Genomic DNA, 23,098 nt, shown 5'->3' on the forward strand with positions numbered 1-23,098 from the left:
TACACTAAATTTTACTATAATTTAGAAACATCAGGTCTCCTGTGTTTCATAAGAGTATTTTGGATTAGGCAATACTGCTTGGATTTCAAGAAAAGTAGAGAGAGCAGAGAATAGGAAGGAAAGTAAATCTGCACTCTAGACACCCTGGCCTTGCTGAGTTTCCACAGCTCAGTTGCTGCACTTGCCTCCAAGTCCTGTTCTCTTCCACTCTCACTCATGTTCTTGACTTTCTGTGTCCTTCAGCCTCATCTTTTTATCATGTTTGTCTGCTTTTTAATATTACTTTGTGTTCAAAAGTGAGGTAAAAATCAGCTATTACAACAAATTAAACCACATTAGTTGGATGATATTGTATTACTATTCAACGCAGTGTCTTTAGTGTATTTAGATGCAGTGTCTTAAGCCTAAGCATTATAATAAAGAAGATATTTCAGGTACTAATGAGGGTTTTAGGGAACATGTTTTGGGACTACAATGCTGGCTATAGTTAATAATAAGTGTAGCTATTATGTATTAAGCACCTAACATGCACCAGCCTTGTACTAAGTGTCTTATAGCATTGTCTCATTTAATGAAAGTAATAAACATGAGGTGGTGCTAATGAGGAAGGAACTGGAGAGGTCAAGGAACTTTTCCAAGGTGACATATTTTATACACAGCAGTGGTGAATATTCAGTTCAGTCTGTGTCCCCAAACTGAGCTCTTAACCACCATGCTTTATTGTATCTTCTGTGGGTAAACTATCTAAGGGTAATTTTCTAGGTGTTGGGATTAAAAATAGGCCTTCCAAATACTTTGAGCATAGAGAAACACTAGTTTGGGTGGGAAAGGGAGGGGAGGACTTGGCCATAGAATCTTAAATCCAACAAATGAACCTTAAATAGCAATAATATATTGGTGCTAAAGTGTCTGCATCCTAAGAACTTCTGTGAAATTCAATAAGATGTCCAAGGGGACAACAGTAAGAAATGTGTGGATTCATTAATGAAATTTAAAGACATACCAAATCTTCAAGATGTAGCTGCCAAAATGTAGGAGCAATACTGTGGTCTGAGGGAGTGGGACCTTGTGGTTACTTATTAAACATAAACAGAAACATTGCCTACTAAAGGAACAAAAATGCCCACTGGAGTTGGGATGCAAGGTCAATGAACTGTATTTTTTAGGCTTCTACATGTGCAGACTATTTGCAGCAGGGAATACATGGGTGAACCTTTGAAAGTAAAAACAAACCAAACACCCTGCACATTATTTTTTTTCTAATTGAAGGGTAGTTGGTGTGCAATATTATGTTTCAGGTATACAACAAAGTGACTCTCAATTTGTAAAGGTTATATTTAATTATTATAAAATATTGGATATATTCCCTGTGTTGTACAATGTATCCTTGAATCTTATTTATTTTATGCATAGTAGTTTATACCTCTTAATCCCCTACGCTATCCTGCTCCTCCCCTCTTTCCTCTCCCCACTGCTAACCACTAGTTTGTTCTCTCAATCTTAGAGTCTGTTTCTTTATTCACCAGTTAGATTTTTTTTTTGATTCCACATATAAGTGGTATCATACAATATTTGTCTTTCTCTGTCTGACTTAATATTTACTTAGCATAGTACACTCCAAGTCCATCCATGTTGTTGCAAATGGCAATTTTTTAATGGCTGAGTAGTATGCTATTGTGTATGTATATTACAACTTCTTTATCCATTTATCTGTCGATGGACACTTAGGTTGCTTCCATATCTTGGCAATTGTAAATAATGCTACTATGAACATTGGGGTGCATGTATCTTTTCAAAATATTGTTTTCTTTTTGGGGGTGGGTATAAATACCCAGGAGTGGAATTGCTGGGTCATATGATAGTTCTATTTTTAGTTTTTTGGGAGAAATTTCCATACTGTTTTCCATAGTGGCTATACCAGTTTGCATTTTCATCAGCAGTGAAAAAGGGTTCCCTGTTCTCCAGGGTGCTCTTTTTGATGATAGCCATTCTGACAAAGGTGAAGTCTTATTTCATTGTGGTATTAATTAGCCTTTCTCCCACATTTAACCACATTGAGCATCTTTTTCATGTGCTTATTGGCCATCTTTATGTCTTGGAAAAGTTTCTATTCAGGTCTTCTGCCCATTTATTATTCAGATTGTTTTTCTTTTTAATGTTGAATTGTACATGCTGTTTGTATATTTTGCATATTAACCCGTTATCAGTCACATCATTCACAAAAATTTCCTCCTATAGAGTATGTCTTTAGTTTTGTTGATGGTTTGCTGTGCAAAAGCTCTTGCGTTTAATTAGGCCCCATTTGTTTATTTTGGTTTTTTTTCTGCCTTAGGAGATAGGCCCCTCCAAAATATTGTTACAATTAATGTCAAAGAGTGTTCTGCCTATGTTTTCTTCTATTTATGGTTTCTGTTATTACATTTAGGTCCTTAAATTATTTTGAGTTTCTTTTTATATGTATTGTTAGAGAATGTTTGAGTTTTCTTTCTTTTATATGTAGCTGTCCAGTTTTCCCAGCACCACTTAATGAAGAGACTGTGTTTACTCCACTCTATATTCTTACTTCCTTTTTTTTAGATTAGTTGACAATAAGGGTGTAGGTTTATTTCTGGGTTCTCTAGTCTATTCTACTGATCTATGTGTCTGTTTTTGTGCTAATACCACACTGTTTTGATTCCTATAGCATCTGTCTGAAATCAGGTAGCATGATTTCTTCAGCTCTGTTCTTCTTTCTCAAGATTGTCTTGGCTATTTGGGGTCTTTTGTGATTCCATACAAATTTTTAAATTATTTGTTTAAGTTCTGTGAACAGTGTCCTTGGTATTTTAATAGGGATTGCATTGAATCTGTAGATTCCCTTGGTAGTGTGGTCATTTTAACATATTAATGTATCTTTCTATCTATTTGTGTCATCTTTAATTTCTCTCATCAGTGTCTTAAAGTTTTTCAAGCACAGGTCTTTTACTTTGCTAAATAGGTTTATTCATACATACTTTATAATACTTTTTGATGGGATGGTAAATGGGGTTGTTTCATAATTTCTCTTTCTCATAATTTGTTAGTGTATAGAAATGCCACAGATTTCTGTAGGTTAATTTTGTGTCTTGCAAGTTCATCTAATTCACTGATGAGCTACAGGAGTTTTTTGGTGGTGCCTTTAGGATTTTCTAAATATAGTACCAAATCATCTGCAAACATTGACAGTTTTACTTCTTTCTTTCCAATTTGAATGCTTTTTATTTCTTTTGTCTAATTTCTGTGGTTAGGACTTCCAATACTATGTTGAATGAAAGTGGTGAGAATGGCCATCCTTGTCTTTTTCCCTATCATAGAGGAAATACTTTGTTTTTCACCACTATGATGTTAGCTGTAGGCCTGTCATATGTGGCCTTTATTATGTTGAGTCATGTTTCCTCTATGCCCACTTTCTGGAGAGTTTTTATCATAAATGGATGTTGAATTTGTCAGAAGCTTTTTCTGCATCTATTAAGATGATAATAAGATTTTTATTTTTCAACTTATCAATGTGGTATAGCATGTTGATTTGCAGATATTGAAAAACTCTTGCATCACTGGGATAAATTTCACTTGATCATAGTGTGTGATCATTTTGATGTTTTGCTGGATTCAGTTTGCTTATATTTTGTTGAGGATTTTTGCATCTATTTTTATCAGTGGTATCTGCCAGCAATTTTCTTTTTTTGTGATATCTTTGTCTGGTTTTGGTATCAGGCTGATGCTGGCCTTGTAAAATGAATTCAGAAGCATTCTTTCCTCTGACAATTTTTGGAATAGTTTAAGAGGGATAGGTGTTAACTCTTCTCTAAATGTTTGGTAGAATTTACCTATGAAGCCATCTGGTCCTTTCATTTGTTGGGAGTTTTTGAATTACTGGTTCAATTTTAGTAGTGATAATTGGTCTGTTCATATTTTCTGTTTTTTCCTTGTTCAGTCTTGAGAGATTGTACCTTTCTGAGAATTTGTCCATTTCTTCTAGGTTGTCCATTTTATTACTATATAGTTGCTCATAGTGGTCTCTTATCCTTTGTATTTCTATGGTGTTGGTTTTAACTTCTCCTTTTTCATTTCTGATTTTATTGATTTGAGCCCTCTCCCTTCTTTTCTTGATGATTCTGGCTGAATGTTTATCAATTTTGTTTATCTTTTCGAAGAGCCAGCTTTTAGTTTAATTGACCTTTTCTACTTTTTTGTTTCTATTTCATTTTTTTTCCCTGCTCTGATCTTTGTTCTTTCCTTCTGCTAATTTTGAGTTTTGTTCTTCTTTCTCTAGTTCATTAAGGCATAAGGTCATGTTGTTTATTTTAGACTTTTCTAATTTCCTGAGGTAAGTTTGTATCACTATAAATGTCTCTGTTAGAACTTCTTTTGCTGCATCCCATAGGTTTTGGATCATTGTGTTTTCATTTTAATTTGTCTCCAGGTATTTTGATTTCTTCACAGGTTCATTGGTTTTTAGCAGCATATTGTTTAGCCTCCACGTGTTTGTATTGTTTACCGTTTTTTTCTTGTAGTTTATTTCTAGTCTAATAGCATTGTGGTTGGAAAAGATGCTTGATATGATTTCAGTTCTCTTAAATTTACCAACATTTGTCTTGTGGCTTACCATGTGATCTATCCTGGTGTCCATGTGCACTTGAAAAGAATATGTATTCTGCTGCTTCTGAATGAACTGTCCTATATGTATTTACTAAGTCCATTTGGTCTAATGTGTCATTTAAGGCCAGTGTTTCATTATTAGTTCTCTGTCTGGATGATCTGTTCACTGATGTAAGTGGGGTGTTAAATTCCCCTTTTATTGTTTTACTGTTGATTTCCCCCTGTATTTCTGTTAATATTTGCTTTTTGCATTCAGCTGCTCCTATGTTGGGTACATATAGATTTAGAATTATTTTATTTTCTTCCTGGATTGATCCCTTGTTCATCATGTAATGTTTTTTTTTTTTGTCAGTTATAACAGTCTTTATTTTAATGTCTATTTTGTGTGATATGAGTATTGCTACCCTGGCTTTCCTTTGATTTCCATTTGCATGGAATACCTTTTTGTGCCTCTTCATTTTCAGTCTGTGTGTGTCTTTAGATCTGAAGTGAGTTTCTTGTAGGCAGCATGCATGTGGGTCTTATTTTTGTATCCATTCATTTACTGTAAGTCTTTTGATTAGAGCATTTCATTTATTTACATTTACAGTAATTGCTGATATGAATGTTCTTATTGCCATTTTGTTAATTGTTTTGGGGTTGTTTTTGTAGATCTTTCCCCCCTTTCTTTTATTCTTTTCTCTATTGATTTGATGCTGTGTTTGGATTCCTTTGTGTGTGGTATATATCTGTTATAGATTAATGGTTTATGCTTACAGTGAGGAGTGTTTGTGTGTTACTGTTTTAAGTTGATTTCTTAATTTCAAATGCATTTTAACAGCCCTGCATTTATACTCTCCTCTTCTCATGATTATTGTTTTTGATATTTTATTTTACATCAAAATGTTTTGTGTATGCCTTAACTACTTATTGTGGATATACTTGATTTTACTATTTTTGTCTTTTAACCTTCCTACCAGCTTTGTGAATGGATGTTTTCCTACCTTATTATATGTTTGCCTTTACCAATGACCTTTTTCCTTTCATTATTTTCTTATCTCTCCTTGTATCCTCTTCTTTTTTGCTTAGAGAAGTTCCTTTAACATTTCTTGTAAAGGTGGTTTAGTGGTGCTGAACTCTTTTAGCTTTTGTGTCTCTCTGAAGCTTTTGATCTCACCATCAAATCTGAATGAGAGCCTTGCTGGGTAGAGTATTGTAGATTGTAGATTTTTCAGTTTTATCATTTTAAATATGTGGTGCTACTCCCTTCTGGCCTGCAAAATTTCTGCTAAAAAGTAGCTGATTTTCTTCTGGGAGTTTCCTTGTAGGTATCATGTTGCTTTTCCATTGTTGCTTTTAATATTCTCTCTTTATCTTTAATTTTTGTCATCTTAATTACCATGTGTCTTGGTGTGTTCCTCTTTGGATTGATCCTGTTTGGATCTATCTCTCTGTGCTTCCTGAACTTGGATGTTTGTTTCTTTTCCCACGTTAGGGAAGTTTTCAGCTAATATGTCTTCAGTTATGTTCTCTGCCCCTTTATCTCTCTCCTCCTTTTGGGGCCCTGATAATGTTAATGTTAGTGTGCTTGATGTTGTCCCAGAGGTCTCTTAAAGTGTCCTCTTTACTTTTCATTATTTTTTGTTGTTGTTCATCATTAGTGATTTCTGCTACTCTGTCTTCCAGCTCACTGATCCATTCTTTTGTATCATTTAGTGTAGTGTTGATTCCTTCTAGTATATTTTTCATTTAGTTATAGTATTCTTTATCTCTGTTTGGTTGTTCTTTATATTTTATAACTTTATTACAAAAAGTTAAAAGCTTCTAACTTCTCTCTTTGTGTATCCTTCTCCTGATTTATTTGGTCATCTTTATGATCATTACCCTGAACTCTTTCTCAGGTAGATTGACTCTCCACTTCACTTCATTCTTCTTCTGTGGTTTTATCTTGTTCCTTCAATTGAAACATGTTTGTTTTACATTTCACTTTGCTGAACTTCCTGTTTTTACTTTTATATATCTGGTGGATTGGTTATGCTTACCGATCTTGAGGAAATGGTCTTTTTTAAGAGACAACCTATGTGTCCCAGAAGTGCACTCCTCTATCTTCACTAGAGCTATATACAGTAGGAGTTCCACCTATGAGGGCTATGTGGGTCTTTCTGTTGTGATGGGCTGACTATATGTGTAGTCTGGTAGGCTTGGGTGGCCCCAGTCTATTTGGTTGCCAGGTCCTGCCTTGTATGAAGTTTGTCAGCCACTGGTTGGTGGGACTGGGTAACAAGGTGGCTGACTGTGGAACTCTGAGGCTAGTTCAGGATTACTAGTAGGTAGAGTCTGTGTCCAGGAGACCCCAGGCCTGTTGCCTTCCCACTGGTGGAGTGAAAGCAGGTCTACAGGCTATTGCTAGCCTAGAGCAGGCAGAGTTGTGTCCTGGGGTCTGGTTGCAGGCTCAAGTGTCCCAGAGCAGATCTCAGAGCAGTAGTGAGTGAGGTTGGTTCCTGACAGTTTACTGTTGGGCCCCGGGTGTCCTGAAGCTTGTATTGGCCTGTTAGTGGGTAGATCCTGAGCCTAGCATGTGCCAGGGCAAAGTCTGGCTTGCTGGTGGGTCAGGCTGGATCTGTAGAATTCAAGACTACAGTTTTCTTGTTGTTGGCCCGCTGGTAGGTGGAGCTGGGCCCAAAGCTAGAGCAGACTCACTGGTGGATGGGGCTGGAGTTCTGTGGATTCTGGGGCTGGTACATGCCCAGTGGCAGATAGAGTTGGGTCCTGTGGTCTCTGGCTGTATCATGTCTAGTGCCTGTGCACTGACACGTGGGGCTGGGTCCTGGATGCTCTGGTGAGCAAGGCCATTTCCAGAGGTGGCTGTGGGCTCAGGGGTCTTAAAACAGCCTGTCTGCTGGTTGTTTGGGCTGTGTTCATGCCCAGTTAGTTGCTTGGCCTGAGGCTTCCCTGCCCTAGCCCCAGGATGGGGCTGGGCTCTGGAATTAATAAGCTAGAGGGAGGATTCCAAAATGGTGCTTGCCAGCACCAGTGTCCATGTGGTAGAACGAGCTCCACAAAATGGCTTCCACCAGTATCTGTGTCCCCAGGATGAGCTGGGGTTGTCTCCTGCCTCTCGGGGAGATGCTAAGATCAGCAGGTAGGTCTAACCTAGGTACCTATCAAATTACTGCCACTGCCCTGGGTTACAGAGGATGTAAGGTTTTGTGTGCAGCCTTTAAGAGTGAAGTCTCTATTTCCCTCAACCATCTAGGACTCCCAAAAGTAAGTCCCGCTGGCCTTCAAAGCCAAATGCTCTGAAAGCTTGTTTTGTAGGTCAGGACCCCTGGGCTGGGAATAATAATGCCGGGGCTCAGACCTCTCACCCCTGTGGGAGAGCCTCTGCAGTTTCAGTTATTCTCCTGTTTGTGACTCACCCACCTAGGGGTATGGGATTTGAGTATATCACAATACCCCTCCTCTTACCCATCTCATTGTGGTTCCTTCTTTATATCTTAATTTGTAGGAGATCTTTTCTCATAGGATTTGGTCTTTTTTATTGATGGGTGTTCTGGAAATAATTATGATTTTGGTGTGCCTGTGAGAGGAGGTAAGTTCAGGGTCTTTCTACTCCACGATATTGTGCAGTAATCCAGGAATAAATATTTTTGATAGTGTGCTGTGTGTCTATAAAAAAGACCTCAAGTTTGCCCATAGAAACAGGCATTGGAAGTGTTGCAGCTCCATGTTCTTTTGGAGTCCACCCTGTACATTTTTGTTTGATTTGCATAACAGGTGTTGGTGTCTTTTGGGCTCTCAGCATATGTACAGAATGGAAATACAGTACTTAGATTAAAATAGAAAGTAAAAGCAGTCCTTGAAAGGATGGGACAAAGGACTATAAACCTCTGGGCTAGAAATGACAAATCAAAAATAAAACTTCGTATTTTTAAGACTGTTTTGATGGATAATAATACAGTTTTTGACTATAGTAGAAAGCAAACACTATTTAAGAACTATCAGTAATAGCAATGTCTTTTTATTATTGGTTCAGTTTCATATTATGACATTTTCCCTCTTACCTGCAAAGGTGGCTAATATTTAAGATATAAGCATATTAAATTTGCACAGTGGTTCTTATGATTCTCCATTTTATGATTCTTCTTTCCATGAAAAAAATTTATTCTCATTATTTCTATAGGACCTAGAGTTCAAGTATAAAGTAATTTCAATACTGTGTGTGTGTGTATATATATACATATACATACATATATGGTTGTGGGATGCTGGACAGTCATACCACTAGAGATAATTAAGGGCAGGTTCAGCACAGAGAACCAGGTTAGTATTAGGAGCTGGTAACCTGAGCCAAGAATAACCTAATGATTAATTGGAAAATATCAATCATCTCTGTTTTGCAAGTGAACAAAGACATAGGGGCTATTCAGATAGGACACTAAAACATGATAGAAAGATAATAAACTAATAATTATAAATATACAGTGATTCCTCCCACACAATTGTAAGCACCTTGAGGGCAGGCATGCCATGTTACTTATGTATGTGACTGAGCATCTGCTTCATAGGAGTCAAATTCTTGCACTGGATAGGAACTTGATAATGGGAGTGGGAGTGGTAATATAGGATGATGATGTGAGGCTGACTTACCCCCAGGGAAGGAAATTTGATCCATCATGAAGGAAACAGAACTATTACAGATGAAATAGAAATAAATACCCCTGGCTAACCCATAGAGTAGAACTAGTCCCTCCAGCAGGTCAGGTAAATTAAATAGGAAAAAGGGCAATGAGCCAGGGCTTCTAAGTATAGAGAACCAAAGGAGAGCTGATAGTTTGGTGTTAAGAAAATAAAGATCAGTAAGGTCAAGGCCAGGCAAAACTCATGCACTTCCACCTAACCTAGAGTGAAAGAGATAACCCTGGAGTCCCTGCCTATAGATGAAAATGTAATCTAGGTTATGAGTGAGGCTGAAGAGCAAAATCCTTCTTGTTAAACCGAATTAACCTTGTGGTAGCTGTTTGAGGGTCTCAGTCAACTGTGTAATCTTCTACCTTAAGTTTTTGTATAGTTGAGATAAGGGAAAAAACAACTTTCTCAACCAGGCCAAGTCTATTTTTAGCTAATCATTCAGATCTGAAATCTTTGTTCTTTATATCTACTCATTGCCATTATATATTGTTTTCATTTAAACTTACTTTTCTATTCAGGTAAAGCCTAGTCATATTTTAGTTAAATGCTAAGAAACTATTTTCCCACACACTATTTAGGATCTATAGTGGGATCAATGGGCCCGTAAAAGTCAGATATGGTAGTATCCATGGGAAGGAAGGGACATTTAACCTGGGCAGAGTACAAAGAATCAAGGAAGGGAGATGTCTGAACATTTCTAAAACTTAACTGAAAACAACTAGAAGGCACTCAAAAGAAGGGTGACAAGTCACTGGGAAGGAAAACACTGTTGAGAGCAAGGCACCAGGAAAAAGAAGCAACCCCCATTTTTCTGCAGTTGGTATCTAAGCATCATAGACTGTCACTTTCTCTTTATATTATACATTAAAATGTGCTTCAGATGAACTGATTGTGTTTAAGAAGATGCATTCAAGAAGGATAAAACTCCAAAGAGGAGAGATTTATTAGGACTGTAAAATTTGTAATTAGTAGAACAACTTAAGCTAGATTTGTGCAGTCTTTATTGAAGAACTAATGCATGGCACACAACCAGTGTTGATTGATAGAAGTCTAACACTTCTGTAAACAAACACAGATCTATATACTTTCAATCATCACTTATTTAAATTAATGATCAAATCACCACCATCATAATATGCAGTAGATAATAGATATTAACTAAACACAAGTATAGAAAACAAGTACTTCTTTATCTTACTCAACACTGTTATGGACTGAATGTTTGTGTCTCCCCACCCCCAAATTCATATGTTGAAACCTAACCTCTAATGTGAAGGTATTAGGAAGTAGGGCCTTTGGGAGGTAATTAGGTCATAAGGGTCATGAGCCCTCATGAATGGGCTTAGTGCCTTCATCAAAGGGGCTCCACACCGCTCACCTTTTTGCCATGTGAGAATACAATGAGAAGGTGGCAGTATGCAACCCAGAAGAGGGTTCTCTGGCTCTCACCAGAACCCAACCATTCTAGCACCCTAATCTAGCACTGTGGTCTCCAGAACTGTGAGAAATACATTTCTGCGGTTTATAAACCACTCAGTGTATAATAGCAGCCTGAACTAAGACATTAACTGTATAAAATTTTTTTTGTAGTATAGGCAAATTAATTAGAGTCCCAAATTATATGTGTATATATGCATATTATATATACACAGCAGTATTAAATTCAACAAACATATTAAAAACCACTTTAAAATTTAGAAAAATTAATGTCTTTTTTGCAAAATATGTTTCAGCCACGTGAAAAATTCCCTACCTACCATCCTTGGATAAATTCTTTTTCTTTCGTGGGTTCTCTTGCCACATTTTCTTTACCTCTCCTTGCAACTGCCAGCACATTTAAATGAATATAAAAACGGATGAAATGTAAGTTCTCAGAGCCACTTACTCAAACTAAATCCTTTTTAAAGTACCTTTCTCTTGTCTTAGTCTCTCCACTGTGCTGGCCTGATCTTATTAGCTCTGCATCACACATCTTTCCCCTATTCTCTTTCCTACCAAATGCTGCCCAATTAATCTATGAAATTAAATCCCTTGCTTAAAAATCTTCCATAGCTTTCATTGTCTCTGGAAGTACCTAAACCTGCCGTTCAAGGTCCTCCTAATCTACCTTCACTTTTCTCAGTTTTAAGTCTTACCTCACCTGTACCCTTTCCCTGCATACGAAGCTATTCATTAATACAGTTTCACCTTTGCCACTTGGTTCCATTAATGCACATTCCCATTCTCCAAGTTCATGTCCCCACTTACGCCATTCCTTTTGCCTGGAATTCCAGTTTCTATTCCATACATCTGTATCTGTTAAACATATACTTTAAAACTCACTTCAGTGCCATCTCCTCTAGGACTGCTTCTCATCCCTACAGCTAGAGATGATTTCTTTCTGTTTTTTTTTTAACTTTATGGATTATAATGTTGATAATGTTATTTGAATAATGCTTATCACAAGTTGCCTTGTACAACAGTTCTTACTGCATTTGTTCTATTTCTTTAACTGGTTTACAACTGACTTGAGAGCAGTAATTTTAATTTCTCATTTGACCTTGGCAAATTACACGAGAGATACTTAACAGACATTTATTTAATGAATGAATGGATCTTTGTAATCTCCAATTGTGTGTAAGACATGGTGTCTGACACCCAGTAGTTATTAAAAATTTAATTGAAACTTGGAAGTAAACTGAGTGGGAGACCCTCCAGAAAACAAAAATCTGTGTTCATTTTTCTCTTGTAAAATTAAGAACTATGAAAACAGATGCCTTAAAACTATTGTATGCAAATATGCCTTCTATTTCTCATATTGCTCTAGTGATCTAACTTTGCGTGTCTGTGCAATGTACACAATACAGATCATGTTATAGTGCAATGAGATATATTAGACTAGTGACCAGATAGAACTTTCCTATTCTTTAGTCAATGCTTATTATAATTTTAAATATATTTCATATTTTTATCTTTTCATGTTAAATTTTTCTTGCTCCACAATTTAATTCACCTATAATGGTATATGGAGGCAAATGTAGGATTTCTCAGTTTCTCTAGTTTTGTATCATTAAGATTAGTAAAGTCAATGATTGCCTTTCCTGTTTAATCGTAAGAGAAAATAATCAGTGGTGGAAAGGGGAATGAGTGAGTGTTTATCAACATTTACAATATACTTGATTTAATACTTTTTTACTTGGTTGTTCAACTGCTAAGACTTAATGATCTAAAAGATTTCCATCAGTTGACTGTTAGCATTTATTGCATTCTTAGTAAGTACTGAACTTAGTTCACTAATTCAGCAAATCAGAAGAATGAATATATTAGTTTCATGCCCTCAAGAAGCTTATGATTATCTATTTGGGACATTTGTAAGAGTGTCTCTCTAAATATTACTATATATTTTGCTACCTTATTTACCATATATAAGATTCAGCAAAACTTCATTTTTTAAAAACTGAAGTATAGCTGATTTAAATTTAGCATTATTTTCAGGTGTATAGCAGTGATTTAGTTTAGTTTTTTTTTCAGAATATATTCCATTATTGGTTATTACAAGTTATTAGACATAAGTCCCTGTGCTATACAGTAAATGCTTTTACTTATCTATTTTATGTATAGTAGTTTATATCTATTAATTCCATGCTTGTAATTTGTCCATCCTTCCCTCCCTCTCCCCTCTGGTAATCCTAAATTTGTATTCTGTATCTGTGAGACTCTTTCTGTTTGCTATATAGATTCATTTTTAAAGTATTTTTTAGATTCTGCATATGTGATGTTATTTAGTATTTGTCTTTCTCTGTCTGTCTGTCTTTACTGAGCATAATATTCTTTGGGTTCATCCATGATGCTACAAATGGAAATATTTCATTCTTTCATTATGACTGAGTAATATTCCACTGTGTATATCTGTCTATCTATACCACATTTAAAGCCAATTATCTGTTGATGGGCACTGGACTATTTCTAGGTCTTGGCTATTATAAGTAGCACTGCTGTGAACATTGAGGTGGATATATCTTTTCAAAATTAGAGTTCTTGTCTTTTTTGGATATATACCCAAGAGTGGGGTTGCTGGGTCATCTGGTAGCTCTAGTTTTATTTTTTTAAGGAAACTCCATGTTGTTTTCCATAGTGGCTGCACTAATTTACATTCCTATCAAAAGTGTATACGAATTCCTTTTTCTCCACACCCTCGCCAGCATTTATTATTTGTAGACTTTTTGATGATAGCCATTCTAACGTGATACCTCGTTGTGGTTTTGATATGCATTTCTCTAAAAATTATCAACATCGAGCATCTTTTCATGTGCCTCTTGGCCATCTGCATGCCTTCTTTGGAAAAATATCTATTCAGATCCTCTATTTTTGGATTGGGTTGTTTTGAGTTTTTGGTATTGGGTTGTATGAGCTGTTGTATATTTTGGATATTAACCCTTCGTTGGTCGCATCATTTGTAAATACTTTCTCCCATTCAGTATGTTGTCTTTTCATTTTGTTGATGATTTCCTTTCATATGAAAAATATTTTAAGTTTGATTAGAGCCCATTTGTTTATTTTTGCTTTTATTTATTTTGCCTTGGGAGATAAGAAAATATTGTTACGATTTATGACAAAGAATGGTGTGCCTATTTTCTCTTCTAGGAGTTTTATGGTGTTGTGTCTTACATTTAAGTCTTTTACCCATTTTGCGTCTACCTTTGTATATAATGTGAAGGAATGTACTAATTTTATTTACATGAAGCTGTCCAGCTTTCCCAACATTTGTTTTAGAGACTGTCTTTTTGCAATTGTATATTATTAACCACTTTGCTGTAGGTTAATTGACCATAGGTGCATGGGTTTAATTCTAGGCTCTCTATTCTCTTCCATTAACCTATATGTCTGTTTTTGTGTCAATACCATGCTGCTTTGATTACTGTACTTTGTAGTATAGTATGAGATCTGGGAGGGTTATACCTCCAGCTTTGTTTTTTTATCTCAGGATTTCATTGGCAATTCTTGTTCTTTTGTGGTTTCCTATAAATTTTAGGATTACTGTGGTTCTGTGAAAAATGTCATGGGCATTTTGATAGGGATTTCATTAAATCTGTAGATTTCTTTGGGTGGTATGGCTTTTTAAACAATATTACCTCCACTCCAAGAGCACAGGATATCTTCCTATTGTTTTTGAAATCATCTTCAATTTCCTTTATCAATGTTTTTATAGTTATATAGTATAGGTTTTTCACATATTTGGTTAAATTTATTCTTAGGTATTTTATTTTTTCTGACACAAATTTAAACTTTGTTTACTTTCTATTTTTGATATTTCATTGTTATTATAAAGAAATGTAACACATTTCTATACATTAATCTTGTATCCTGCTACCTTGCAGAATTCATTTATTCTGATGCTTTTGTGTGTAAACGTCAGGGTTCTCTGTATACAGTATTATGTTCTCTGCAAACAGTGACAGTTTAACCTCTTCCTTTCCAATCTGAATACCTTTCATTTCTTCTTGTATGATTGTGGTGGCTAAGACATCCAAAACTATGTTGAATAGAAATGGTCAGAGTGGGCATCCTTGTCTTATTCCTGATTTAGCAAGAAGACTTTCAGCTTTTCACTGTTGAATTTTGTGTTGGTTGTGTGTTTGTCATAAATGGCCTTTATCATGTTGAGATATGTTCCCTCTGTACCCACTTTGGTGAGAGTTTTTCTCATGAATAGATGTTGAAATTTCATCAAATGTTTTTTCTTCATCTATTGAAGTGATCGTGTGGTTTTTGTCTTTCTTTTTGTTTGTGTGGTATATCACATTGATAGTTTTTTGTTTGTTTTTGGGTTTTTTTTGTATATTGAACTATCCTGGTGACCCTGGAATGAATCCAGCTTGATCATGGTATATGATCCTTTTTTTGTACTGTTTGATTCAGTTTGCTAATATTTTGTTGATGATTTTTGCATCTGTAGTGATCAAATATATTGGTCTGAATTTTCCTTTCAGAATGTGTCTATGTCTGATTTTGGTGTCAGGGTAATGGTGGCCTTATAGAATGAATTTGGGAGTATTCCCTCCTTTTTAATATTTTGGAGTAGTTTGAGAAGGATGGGTATAAGTTCTCCTTTATGTTTGGTAGAATTACCCAGTGAAGCTGTCCTGTCCTAGACTTTAGTTTCCAGGGAGTTTTCCTAGATTTTTGTTTGCAAGGAGTTGTTGTTGTTGTTGTTGTTACAGATTCTATTTCACCTAGTGGTCAGTCTGTTCAAATTATCTGTTTCTTCTTGACTCAGTTTTGGCAGGCTGTATGTTTCTAGAAACTTGTCTGTTTCTTCTAGGTTGTCCAGTTTGTTGGCATAAAACTGTTCACAGTATTATTCTCTAATGATTTTTTTGTATCTCTGTGGTATATTGGTTGATATTTTTTCCACTTTCATTTCTTATTTTGTTTATTTGGCTTCTCTCTCTCTTCTTTTCGGAGAACCTGGCTAGAGGTTTGTAAATTTTATCTTTTCAATAAAAAGCTCTTAAATATAATGATTTAAAAATTTTTTTTATTTTATGTGTTTATTCTCTAATCATTATTTCTTTTTTCTTTTTTCTTTTGCTAACTTTGGTCTTTGTTCTTTTTCTAATTCTTTTAGGTGGTAGGCTAGGTTGTTCAGTTGAGATTATTCTAGTTTCTTGAGGAAGGTCTGTATTGCTAGGAACTGCCCCCTTAGAACTGCTTTTGTTGCATTCTACAAATTTTGTAGAGATGTGTTTTCATTTTCACTTGTATTGATGTATTTTCTGATATATCCTTTGATTTCAGTGTTCACCCCTTGGCTTTTAGTAGCATGCTGTATATTCTTCACCTGTTCAGTCTTTTCCCCTTTTTCTTTCTGTAGTTAGTTTCTAGTTTCACACCATTGTGGTCAGAAAAGATGCTTGAAGTAATTTCTATCCTCAGATTTGTTTTGTTACCTAGTATTTGGTCTATCTTAGAGGAAGTTCCACACTTGCTTAAAAATATGTATTCTGGGGTTTTTTGGATGTAGTATCCTGTAGATATCAGTTAAATACAACTGGCATATTGTTTCATTTAGGATCACTATTGCCTTACTGAATTTCCATCTGGATGATCTGTCAATTGATGTCAGTGGGGTTTTAAATTATCCTACTATTGTTGTATTATCACTTTCACTGTTCATGTCTGCTATTAGTTTTATATCTTTAGATTCTCCTATATTGGATATGTATATATTAACAAGAATAATAACTTCTTGTATTGATACTTTTATCATTACATAATGACCTTTTCCCCTCTTTATGACTTTTGTTTTAAAGTCTGTTTTGTCTGATAAGAGTGTTTCTACCCGGGCTTTCTGTTGTTTCTATTTGCATGAAATATCTTTTTCTTCTTTTCACCTTCAGTCTGTGTGTGCCTTTCATCCTCAAGTTAGTCTCTTATGGGCAGAATATTGAGGTTCTTGTGGGGGTTGTTTGTTTTTATCCTATCTGCCACTCTATCTTTTGATCAGAGCACTTAGTCTCTTGACTATAAGTAGTCATTGAGAAGTATGTACTTACTGTACTTTAACTCTTGTTTTCCATTTTCATTTTTGTTTGTTTCTCCTTTTGTTTTTGTTGTGGTTTGACGATTTTTTTGTAGTCTGCTTAAGTTCCTTTCTTTTTTGTTTTTTGAATCTATTGTGTGGTTTTGATTTGTGGTTAGTATGTAGTTCAAGTATGTCTATACTATATTTATTTGCTTTAAACTGATGGTCATTCTCTAAAAGATCTCCATTTTCATACTCACACTCACCTACATTTTGCGATTTTGCTGTCCTATTTTATATATTAATGCTTATCCTTTAACTGTTTATTTTAGTTATCACTTTTATGATTTCTTTTGATTAGTTTCTTTTGATTGTTTTTAATCTATGTACTGACTTTGTAAAAGTGATCTTCAATCCTTACTATATATAAGCCTTTTCTATTGTGATGTTTTTCTTTCCCATAGATACTTGCTTCTTTTCTATTTAGAGAAGACCTTTCAATGTTTCTTCTAGGGTAGATTTAATACTGCTGAATTCTTTTAGTTTTTCTTGTCTGAGAAATTCTTTATTTCTCCTTTTATTCTTAATGATAATCTTGCTGGGTAGAATATCCTAGGTTACAGCTTTTTCCTTTTCAGAACTTTAACTATGATATGCCACTCATTCCCTCTGGCCTACAAAGTTCTGCAGAGAAAGCAACTGATAGTCTTCTGGGGGTTCCCTTGTACATAGCTCTTTGTTTTGCTCCTGCTGCCTTTGGAATTCTGCCTTTCACTTTTGCCATTTTTATTGTGATATGTCTTGGGGTATGTCTCTTGGGATCATCATGTTTGGGACCCTCTGTGCTTCCTGTATCTGGATATCTGTTTCCTTTTTTAGGTTTGGGAAGTTTTCAGCCATAAATTCTTCAAATACATTTTCTATCTCCTTCTGATTTTTTCTGGAATCCCTATTATATATAGGTTGGCACATTTTATATTTTCTTATAGATCTCATATGTTGCTTCTTTTTTTTTTTCAGTCTTTCTGTCTCCTGTTCTGATTGGGTGATTTCCATTATTCTATTTTCCAGATCACTTACTCATTATGCTGTGTCATTTCATCAGCTATGTGTTGCTTCTAGTTTGCTTTTTATCTCAGTAGTTGAATTATGTTTTTGATTGGTTCAGTTTATATTTTCTACTTCCTTGTTACAGTCATCTGCATTTCCATTAATAATTGTTCCTAATTCAATTGGCCTTTTTATTACTACCTTTTTGAACTTAGGGTCTGTTAGGCTGCTGAGCTCTATTTCATCATCTGTTCTTTCAGGGGATTTCTCTTGGTCTTTTAATTAGGAATAGTTTCTCTGCATTTTCATTTTTCTTTATCTGTCTTTATGAATTTACGAGAAACAATTATTTACCGTGGTCTTTAAGAAGTGTTCTATATAGAATTGTCACTATGTAGACTGTGTGTCCAGTGTCTTTGGTGTGAGGGCTGGTTTTGATGCTAGGCCTTTTTTCTGTCCTACTCAGTTACATGGAGATCTTTCTTGCAGCTTTGGTTGTATAGGAGCTCTTCTGCCAATTTTCAGTTAGTTTTTCATGAGAGTTGTTTCATGTGTAGATGTATTTTTGATGTGTTTGTTGGGGGAGGTGAATTCCACATCCTCCTACTCTGCCATCTTAATCAAGTCTTCTTTAATGCAGGCAATTATTTCATATCTACCTCTCCACATCATTTTTTAAATTTATCATTGGTGTCAGGTTATCCAGTGACAGGTCCACTTGGAAACAGCTTGGCACTAACAATTATTAATATTAAGAGTGGCCAGGTGGCTTTCCAACAGAGAAAGTTTGTTTAAAATAGTTAATAAAGTCAAAGCTCCAGAGACCAATTAAGAGAAACAATTTTCTGACGTTCAAGAGAACCTGAAGACAGTTTGCTTGGAGACCTGGATTCCTATGTTTTTATCTCTTCTATTCAAATGGAATTAAGTATTCAAATGATAGACATCACTGTACTGGGGAAGAACAAGTGTGCCAAGGAAAATAAAGAGGCTGTGAATTGCAGAAAGGAGTAAAATAGAAGATAACATATGGTAATAACAGTAAAATCTTGAATGGCATCCTATTAAAGTGTCCTGATAAGGATTAAAAACAGGGACAGTTTTCAGGATAAGTGAAGAAACCAGTGTATTAAAAATTAATCAAGAAAAAGTGTTTTTCATCTTATGGGTAGTTCACTACACATACCCTCGCCCCACCCTACCCCATTCTCCAGCCAATAACTGTTTAAAAGCTATGGCAGGAATAAGAAAGGTGATGGAAAAAAGTTACAGACAAATGGTATATTCTCATGGAAATGAAAATAAAATTCACATTACTAAATCTTTTTTTAATGTATAAACTGACTGCATAATAATGTTGGATTCAAGAGAGAATACTTCTCTACATGTACCACGGCATTTGAAATTTTAACTAGCACTTCAGATTCTTCTGTTTATGAAATATCAATAACATTTCCTGGCCAGAAAACATTGGATTTATAAAAGCTATCTTCCCATTGAATCATAGCTTAAGGCTATGGCAGAGAAACTTTTTTTTTTTTTTAGCTAATAAATGTTTTTGACTTCTCAGGCCATAGGGTCTCTGTCCCAACTGCTCTGCTGTGGCAGCACATAGTTAGCCATGTGCAATATGTAAATGAATGAGTAGACCTGTATCCCAATAAAACTTTATTTACAAAAACAGGTGGTGGGCCAGATTTGGCCCATGGGCTATATTTTGCTTTCCCCTGTCTAAAGCAAACAGTGAATAAGATTTTAATAACAGTATCACACATTATTGTCTTTGCTATGTTAAAAAAAATGAACTCTCTGCTTTTTAGTACAATGAATAAATAATTTAGTTCAGACTTACTCATTTTGTATAAAGAAATATGTTTCCATATTTGGCTTTACAGCTTACCTGTAACGAAGCCCTTTACATGATCCATGGTCATGAAATTGTTAGCTAACTTTGAAAAACTTACTAAAGAAAGCAGTCATGAATACCACTTCCTGAAGATACTTGAACTTTTGCTGAGTTTAAGACTTCAGGAATTAATGAATTTGTAACATTCAACAAAATTGTAAACTACAATGTATGCACTTCTGACATAATAAGCTTCCCTGTCCATCAGATATTGTACAAGGTCAGACTGTGAGATTCCAAATAGTGGCAGATTGATTGTTTTGTTAACTAGTTTGTAAAAAATAAATCAGGAAAAGTTTAAATTTAAAACTTTAAAACTGGTGGCACCTATCTTCAATGATTTTACAGAATGAACATATCACAGTATGCCAGAGTTAGAAATGTCCTTAGTAAAGGAAACTTATGGCACCTTGTCTAGAGGTCTCTTTCTACAACTAGCTTCATCAAGGTTTCTTTTCTTTTATAGAATGGGGACTTGTTCCACTGGTCCAGAAGAAACCACAGGCAGGTTTAGGCATGGCCTCTTGGAGGTTCCTATGCTAATCCAGTTTGGGAACTTGAGAGAAAGCTTCTCATTATTTTATAAACAAACAAATAACAACAACAACAACAAAACAATAGTCATGACCCTAAGATCAGCTAAATGTCAGGTACTCTCTTAGACACTGCAGAAGGCATTTAGACCTTGGCTACAATGTGACAATAGTGTATGAAAAACTGGGGACAGTTGTTTCTTTATAATCAGGAAACTTTCTGTTTGGCACAAGTTAATGTAAACACTATTGAACTCAATGCTAAGGAAAAGCCATCACATCTTCTTGTGGTTACTCTAAGGTGTCACACCCTGATGGTAGTCATGAAATTATAGCTATTACTCATCAACCTCAGCTTAAGTGACTTGTTTCTTACTACTTTTCAAAGGACTTATTTTCAAAATACAGCCATGATAGGCAGTACATCCTATACCTGTTGACAAACAAGTTCAATTTATTAATCACACCAAACTTGCTTGTTTCATCTCGCTTTTCTTCATAAGAGTTAAAACTATTAAATGTGGAAACATAAGCAAAACTTGATAACTTTTAAACTGTACTTGTACTTGCCCTTCATTTTTCCTCCTTTTTAATATTTCTGTACTTTATAGTCATTTATATTTGATTTATGTTTCTCTTAATAGAGGAAGAACTTTTAGATTTTAGCTAGAGTGGAGGGAAAGGATTGTGATTGATTGAAGATCAGAGAGGGTGAGGGTAAGCTGGAAGCTCTGCTATTAACGGATAGTGTCACCTAAACTCTCCAAGCCCTGGATTTTTTATCTGTAAAATAAAGCCTCTTAATGACTTATACTTCAGAGTGATATGAAATACTTTTGATATTGGAATTCTTGAAGTTTCACATGGAGTGATGCTCAAGAAAAGTTAAAGTAATCTCTCTATATATCCCCTTCCCCACCCCCAATCTCTCTGTCTGTCTCTCTGACACACTCTCAGACACACAAGGTCCTGTAATAGAATCTGCAGGAATTCAGTTGCCCTGCCTCTTTAGAGCTTGTACCAAAGATAATGCCAAATTTGTTGGGTTCCGAAACTTGTACATTATATACTATATTATGCATTGTATGTATACTTACACATTACTCAGGATTGATAGATGATACCTAGGTCTATAAATAGATGATGAATGCATTAGATAGACATTGATAAAGGAAGGAAGGGGAGAAGGGAGGAAATGGAAAACAGGGAAGGTCAAAGAGACTGGTGATTTGGGTACTAGACCTCTTCCACCCATGATGTTACATAAATGGCAACCTCTCCATGACGGCTCTTCTGTGAATCCAAGAGATCGCTGCTTCAAATTTAGTAGTTCAGCACTTATGCAGAAGTGGGTAGATGAAGCCAAAAAGCTGTTCTACTACTAAGACTTTAAACGGCTCTACTGTATGTCCAGAATACTTTCTGACTATGCTGACATAGAGAAGATGATAAAGATGATCTTTTATGTCAATTAATGTCAATGATTAGTTGTAGGATAAGCACAGAATCCCTTGGTACATTTTGCAAATTCTGAGATGTTGGTATTGACAGTCAGAGATTAGACTTATGCACCAAGAAAACTGGAAACTAAAACTGGAATGAGGTGCAGCAAACAAATACATCTTTGTTGTCTGTTCTAAGAGGAACAAGGATGTAATAAATAATGGGGCAAAAAATCCTCCTTAGAGACTGGGGGAAACTCTTTAAAAGAAAAAAACCCCACAGAGTTATAATAATAACTAATATTTTTTAACTAACAAAACCATAAACAGTAGGCCTTGGTGAGTTACTTTTGCTACTAAATTTCACTAATTTGAAGTAGATTGAAAGTATCTAAAGCCCTTGAAAACAATCCGTCTTAGCCATTTCCATTTGTCTCAGGTAAGGAAGTACTTTCTCCATTATGTAAGTATTTCTTTGGCTGTGCTACAGTTTTATGATCACAATTGAACAGAGCACTACTATTAGCTCATCAGTGATGCACTGTGAGATAAAATTCTACTGCATTCTGAGTATACGTCCAGGGTCTTTAATCTGTAACATTTGTGTAGATTGAGCCTAAGTATGTTAACAATTGTAACTTTATTTTCCTTTTATATTGTAACAAACAACCACAACAAAAAAGGCATAGCTAATTGTGTCTAGATTAGACCAGGGTGTAGGGGGTAGGTAATTTTTCACAGAGATCCCAATCTTCCCCACCTGGTATAATAAGGTAGCTGTTGGATTTTCATAATAACAAACACAAATTACTTGTTTAACTTGGTTCATTCTCTTGTGTACTTTCTTTGCTTTTTTTTTTCCCCCTTATTTTTATTCTTTATACTGTGCATCTCTCTAATGGTTGCACAGTCATCTGGAAAATATGATGAAAGGGGGAAAAAGCTTCTGCCACATCAAAGGTAAATGAGGTTAAACCACCTAGGGAAACAAAATAATAAAATCATGCACTAGATAAGACCTTGGAAGATATTAATTTAGAAGGGCTACTGCTCTTCAAATTACACCTAAAACATTTCTAGACTAGTAATACTTAGGATTTTGCAAACCTTGTAGAAACAAAATGGAGGCCTACAACCTCTTCAAGTGTTTAACATTTTTAGAAAATGATAATGTATTTCAGCTTGATAACAGTCCTTGGTGTCAAGACAGTTTTCCTTATGTTCAATTCTACTCTGACAGTATGTTTTCATGTTCTTAGTAAAGCCAGGGTATATTTAGAATTAATACTTTGGGCTATATGTGATTTTCATAGTGTCTCCTATCCTGTAGGAGCAGAAGAGAAAAGCCAGAGAAGACTTTTCTCCCTTTCAAATA

The 23,098-nt window shown here is 35.3% G+C and overlaps 1 pseudogene; it reads left to right on the forward strand.

Moving 5' to 3' along the window:
* Nucleotides 1-22,812, forward strand: part of LOC105081663 (alpha-1,3-mannosyl-glycoprotein 4-beta-N-acetylglucosaminyltransferase B pseudogene) — a 66,428-nt pseudogene extending 43,616 nt beyond the window's left edge.
* Nucleotides 22,813-23,098: the final 286 nt, after the last annotated feature.

The sequence above is a fragment of the Camelus bactrianus genome, chromosome 1 (genome assembly GCF_048773025.1).
Source record: "Camelus bactrianus isolate YW-2024 breed Bactrian camel chromosome 1, ASM4877302v1, whole genome shotgun sequence".
Lineage (NCBI taxonomy): Eukaryota > Metazoa > Chordata > Mammalia > Artiodactyla > Camelidae > Camelus > Camelus bactrianus.